Source organism: Arachis stenosperma, chromosome 6 (genome assembly GCF_014773155.1).
Source record: "Arachis stenosperma cultivar V10309 chromosome 6, arast.V10309.gnm1.PFL2, whole genome shotgun sequence".
In the NCBI taxonomy this organism is placed as follows: domain Eukaryota; kingdom Viridiplantae; phylum Streptophyta; class Magnoliopsida; order Fabales; family Fabaceae; genus Arachis; species Arachis stenosperma.
In genome coordinates this window covers 98377145-98383746 of record NC_080382.1, presented here as the reverse complement: position 1 = coordinate 98383746, position 6602 = coordinate 98377145, and the positions used below count along the sequence as shown (strand labels likewise).

General features: G+C 36.8%; 1 non-coding gene across 1 annotated transcript; it reads right to left on the bottom strand.

Moving 5' to 3' along the window:
- Positions 1-3683: 3683 nt before the first annotated feature.
- LOC130937859 (small nucleolar RNA R71) lies at positions 3684-3791 on the bottom strand. Its single transcript, XR_009069053.1, has one exon. It is a non-coding gene; the product is annotated as a small nucleolar RNA R71 (small nucleolar RNA).
- Between the last annotated feature and the right edge of the window lie 2811 nt (positions 3792-6602).

Here is a 6602-nt window from a genome sequence, read left to right as displayed (position 1 = left end):
CTTCAACCTATCATTGCAGGAATCTTTTGATCCCCATCAATTTGGCTGTTGTACACATAGTGTTATACATGGCTGTTGTATGCAATGTCCTGCTGAAACTTGGCTGGCCATTTGGCCATGTCTAATCTTTTGGACCGAAGCTTTTACATAAAGCTTGGCTGGCTATTTAGCCATGTCTAAATTTTTGGACCGGAGCTTTAGACTAACATTGCATGATTCCTGGAATTCTTATAAAAAATTTTGATTTTCTTTATTCTTTTTCCAAAATAATTTTCGAAAAAAAATAAAATACAAAAAAAATTTAATAAAATCATAGAAACCAAAAAATATTTTGTGTTTTTTGTTTGAGTCTAGAGTCAAATTTTAAGTTTAGTGTCAATTGCATGTATTAGTTTTTCTTTAATTTTCGAAAAACTCATGCATGGTGTTCTTCATGATCTTTAAGTTGTTCTTGGTAAGTCTCCTTGTTTGATCTTGTGATTTTCTTGTTTTCTGTCCTTTCTTGTTTTGCATATGCAACCTTGAATTCTTAGTGTCTAAACATTGAAAATTTCTAAGTTTGGTGTCTTGCATGTCTTTCTTTTCTTAAAAATTTTCAAAAATATGTTTTTGATGTTCATCATGATCTTCAAAATGTTCTTGGTGTTCATCTTGACATTCAAAGTGTTTTTGCATGTTTTCTTTGTTTTGATCTTAAATTTTTATGTCTTGAGTCATTTTGTTGTTTCCCTCTTTCCTTATTAAAATTCAAAAGTCAAAAATCATATCTTTTCCTTATTTTACTCATAAATTTCGAAATTTTGCATTGAATTAGTCAAAGATTTTCAAAATCATATTTTTTTTAGTCAAGTCAAAATCTCAATTTCAAAAAAATTTATCTTTTCAAATCTTTTTCAAAAATCAAATATTTTTCAATTTTTCTTCTTAATATTTTCGAATTTTTTTAAATAAATTTTTCAAAATCTTTTTCTTAATTTTATATTACATCTTCAAAAATCCTTGCTAACAACTAATGTTTTGATTCAAAAATTCAAGTTTGTTACTTTATTGTGAAGAAAGGTTCAATCTTTGAATTCTAGAATCATATCCTTTAGTTTCTTGTTAGTCAAGTCATAAAAATCAAATCTTTTTAATATCTTTTCAAATCATATCTTTTCAATCATATCATTTTAAACATTAATTTCAAAAATCTTTTTTTCTAAACTTCTTATATTTTCGAAGTTGACTATTTCTTATCTTTTTCCAAACTATTTCTTATCTTTTTCAAAACCACCTAACTACTTTTCTCTTTCTTTAATTTTGAAATTAGCTAAATTTTTAATATATATATATATATATATATTTCTCTTTTCTTTTAATTAATTTTCGAATTCTCTCTCCCCCTCATCTCTTTCTATTTATTACTTCTCCTCCCCTCATCAAAAATTCGAACCCTCTCCCTCTCTCTGTGTTCAAATTTTTCTCCTTCTCTCTCTACCTCATTCTTCTACTCCTTTGTTCCTCTGACACATCAAGGGATCTCTAAACTGTGACAAAGAGGATCCCTATTATTCCCTTTGTTCTCTTCTTTTTCATATGAGCAGAAACAGGGATAAGAACATTCTTGTTGAAGCTGATCCTGAACCTGAAAGGACTCTGAAGAGGAAGCTAAGAGAAGCTAAAGTACAACACTTCGGAGAAAACCTTACAGAAATTTTTGAAAACGAAGGAGACATGGCAGCCGAACCCAACAACAATGCTGGGAATGTGACGATTGGTTTTTTGATGGTATAGAATTTCACAAATGAATTCTCATTGCAAGTATAGTTTCTAAACCAACAATAATCCTTTCATACAAAAGATTGTTTGTCACAAGTAACAAACCCCTAAATTTATAAACCGAAGTATTCAAACCTCGGGTCGTTCTCCCTAGGAATTACAATAAAGTGTCTTGTTATTGGTTTGAGTTGTTTTGGGGTTTTGGATAAGAGGCATGAAAGTAAATGGCAAGAAAGTAAACTAACAACTATAAAAGGCTCTTGGCAAGGTATGAAAATTAGAAGTTCTATCCTAGTTATCCTTCTCAATTGTGATGAGAATTGTTCATTGCTACCACTTAGTTAACCCTTACTAAAGAAAGAAAAGTCAAGTGGATGAATTGACTTGAGCCACAAGTCCTAGCCAACTCCCAAGGAAAGACTAGCTTTAGTGCACTCCAAACCAATTAGCAATCTCTCCAATTATCATTCAACAAAGGAATTAGATAACTCAAGTGTCACTAATTACTCTACCTAGGCCAAGAGGAACAAAAATCTATACTATATCTAGAAGAGGCATTTCAACAAACACATAAAGTGCAATAGAAGTAATCATTATTAAATGCAAGAATTGAAGGAATCTACAACTACAAAAACAAGAGATCAACAATAGAAAAGCAAAGAAGACACATTTAGTATGAATTACCTCTTATTGAATTGGAAGAATGTAGAAGGAACAATACTAGATCTACAACAAAATATAAGAACAACATAAAGGAAATTACAACAAAAGAATAGAGGAAGATGAATGTAACTACAAGAAATTGAAAGGTAGAAGTAGAAGAAAGCAAAGATTAAAACCTAGATCTAAGAACTAATCCTAATCCTAATCCTAGAGAGAAGTGAGAGCTTCTCTCTCTAGAAACTAACTAAAAGCTAAACTAAACTAATTGGTAACTAACTTGTAAAGTATGAAAAAGTATCTTGATTCCCCTTCAATCCTTGGCTTAAATAGCATCAGAAATGAGTTGGATTGGGCCCACAAGGCTTCTAAAATCGCTGGCCACATGTTGCTTTAAGTGAACTAGGTGGCAGCAACGGCGCGTGCGCGTACTTTGCGCGTGCGCGCCACCATACGTGTAGCAACTATGGCAAATCTTATATCGTTTCGAAGCCCCGGATGTTAGCTTTCTAACCCAACTGGAACCGCATCATTTGGACCTCTGTAGCTCAAGTTATGGTCGTTTAAGTGCGAAGAGGTCGGCTTGACAGCTTTCCGGTTCTTTCATTTCTTCATGAGTTCTCCAACTTTTCATGCTTCTTTCTTCATTCCCTTGATCCAATCTTTGCCTCCTAAACCTTAAATCACTTAACAAACATATCAAGGCATCTAATGGAATCAAGGTGAATTAAATTTAACTATTTTAAGTCCTAAAAAGCAAGTTTTCACTCTTAAGCACAATTAAAGGAGAATATACAAAACCATGCTATTTCATTGAATAAATGTGGGTAAGAGGTGATAAAATCCCCTAAATTCAATACAAGATAAACCGTCAAATTGGGGTTTGTCAGAATGCAAGGAAGATGCTTGGTGACTATATTACACTAACTTCCGACTTCTATGGAAGAAGCATTTCAGTTCCTGCCATTGGAGCAAACAACTTTGAGCTTAAGCCTCAATTAGTTTCTCTAATGCAGCAAAATTGCAAGTTTCATGGACTTCCTTCGGAAGATCCTCATCAGTTCTTAGATGAATTCTTGAAAATCTGTGACACTGTCAAGACCAATGGGGTTAATCCCGAGGTCTACAGACTTATGTTTTTCCCCTTTACTGTAAGAGACAGAGCTAGGATATGGTTGGACTCACAACCTAGAGAAAGCCTGAACTCTTGGGACAAGTTGGTCAATGCTTTCTTGACCAAATTCTTTCCACCTCAAAAGATGAGCAAGCTTAGAGTGGAAGTCCAAACCTTCAGACAAAAGGAAGGTGAATCCCTCTATGAAGCTTGGGAAAGATACAAGCAATTAACCAAAAGGTGCCCCTCTGACATGCTTCCAAAATGGAGCATCATATGTATATTCTATGATGGTCTATCTGAGTTGTCCAAGATGTCATTGGATCATTCTGCTGGTGGATCTCTTCATCTGAAAATGCCTGCAAAAGCCCATGAACTCATTGAGATGGTTGCAAATAACCAATTCATGTACACTTTTGAAAGAAATCATGTGAATAATGGGGTGACTCAGAAAAAAGGAGTTCTTGAGATTGACACTCTGAATGCCATATTGGCTCAGAACAAAATATTGACTCAGCAAGCCAATATGATTTCTCAAAATCTGACTAGATTACAAGCTGCATCCGGCAGTAATAAAGAAGCATCCTCTGAAACAGAAGCTTATGACCCTGAGAATCCTGCAATGGAAGAGGTGAATTACATGGGATTAGCCTATGGAAGCACCTATAACCCTTCATGGAGAAATCACTGGTGCACGAAATTGCAATAACACTTTTGCAATCCCGCACAACTAACCAGCAAGTGCACTGGGTCGTCCAAGTAATACCTTGCGTGAGCAAGGGTAGATCCCACGGAGATTGTCGGTTTGAAGCAAGCTATGGTTATCTTATAAATCTTAGTCAGGATATCATAAATTATCAGGATTGATTGTGAAAATCAAAAGAACATGAATTGATTACTTGTTATGCAGTAATGGAGAATAGGTTGAGGCTTTGGAGATGCTCCATCTTCTGAATCTCTGCTTTCCTACTGTCTTCTTCATCAAACACGCAAGTCTCCTTCTATGGCAAGCTGTATGTAGGGTTTCACCGATGTCAGTGGCTACCTCCCATCCTCTCAGTGAAAACGTTCCTATGCTCTGTCACAGCATGGCTAATCATCTGTCGGTTCTCGGTCAGGCCGGAATAGAATCCAGTGATTCTTTTGCGTCTGTCACTAACGCCCCGCCTGCTAGGAGTTTGAAGCACGTCACAGTCATTCAGTCATTGAATCCTACTCAGAATACCACAGACAAGGTTTAGACCTTCCGGATTCTCTTGAATGCCGCCATCAGTTCTAGCTTATACCACGAAGATTTCGATTAAAGAATCCAAGAGATATCTACTTAATCTAAAATAGAACGGAGGTGGTTGTCAGGCACACGTTCATAGTTGAGAATGATGATGAGTGTCACGGATCATCACATTCATCCGGGTTAAGAGCAAGTGATATCTTAGAATGGAAGCAAGCATGATTGAATAAGAAACAGTAGTAATTGCATTAATCCATCAAGACACAGCAGAGCTCCTCACCCCCAACCATGGGGTTTAGAGACTCATACTGTAGGAAGTACAATGAGAAACGTGTAAAAGTGTCATGAGGTACTGATACAATGTCAAAAGATCCTATTAATAGTAAACTAGTAACCTAAGGTTTTACAGAAATGAGTAAATGACAGAAAAATCTACTTCCGGGCCCACTTGGTGTGTGCTTGGGCTGAGCATTGAAGCTTTCATGTGTAGAGACCTTTTCTGGAGTTAAACGCCAGCTTTCATGCCAGTTTGGGCGTTTAACTCCAAGTTTTATGCCAGTTCCAGCGTTTAACGCTGGAATTCCTGAGGGTGACTTTGAACGCCGGATTGGGCCATCAAATCTTAGGCAAAGTATAAACTATCATATATTGCTGGAAAGCCCAGAATGTCTACTTTCCAATGCCGTTGAGAGCGCGCCAATTGGGCTTCTGTAGCTCCAGAAAATCCACTTCGAGTGCAGGGAGGTCAGAATCCAACAGCATCTGCAGTCCTTTTCAGCCTCTGAATCAGATTTTTGCTCAGGACCCTCAATTTCAGCCAGAAAATACTTGAAATCACAGAAAAACACACAAACTCATAGTAAAGTCCAGAAAAGTGAATTTTAACTAAAAACTAATAAAAATATACTAGAAACTAACTAAAAGATACTAAAAACATACTGAAAACAATGCCAAAAAGCGATTCTTTCCAGGATCTTGAAGCTTTTCTGGTAAGCTTTTCAGAATGACTGCACTGCATTCTTCAGTGAGAAACACTTTTTCAGTTTCTCTCCAATCCTTCTTATGACTTAGGATCTCTTTCATGAACTTAGCATAAGAAGGTATTTGCTCAAGTGCCTCTGCAAACGGAATCTTTATTTCAAGAGTCCTTAGATAGTCTGCAAAGCGGGCAAATTGCTTATCCTGTTCCGCTTTGCAGAGTTTCTGAGGATAAGGCATCTTGGCTTGATATTCCTCAACCTTAGATGCTGCAGGTTTATTCCTTACAGAAGTGGTTGAAGAAGCCTTGTTAGAGGGATTACTGTTAGCACTCTCAGGTGTCTGATCTTCCCTTGGCGTTTGAACGCCAGGAATGGGTGAAGTTTGGGCGTTAAACGCCAACTTCTCTCCCTTTTCTGGCGTTTGAACGCCAGAACTGGGCAAGGAATGGGCGTTTAACGCCAACTTTCCTTCCCTTTCTGGCGTTTGAACGCCAATAACATTCCTCTCTGGGCTCTTACTGTCCTCAGAGGGATTTTGAACAGTGGTTTGGTTGTCCTCTGTCAATTGTTCCCTGTTTGGCTTTTTGCTCTTTTGAGCAGTGGTATTCAGTGTTCTCCCACTCCTCAGTTGAACTGCCTGACATTCTTCTGTTATTTGTTTAGATATTTGCTGTTTTGCTTGATTCAACTGCAGTTCTATGTTCTTGTTAGCAACCTTAGTATCATAGAGCATTTCTTTAAATTCTGCTAACTGTTCTGTCATCAGGAGCAATTGTTGATTAAGTTCATTCATCTGTTCTTGAGGATTAGGATCAGTGACTAATGCCATGACTTCCTCTTTTGGAACGAACTCATTGCT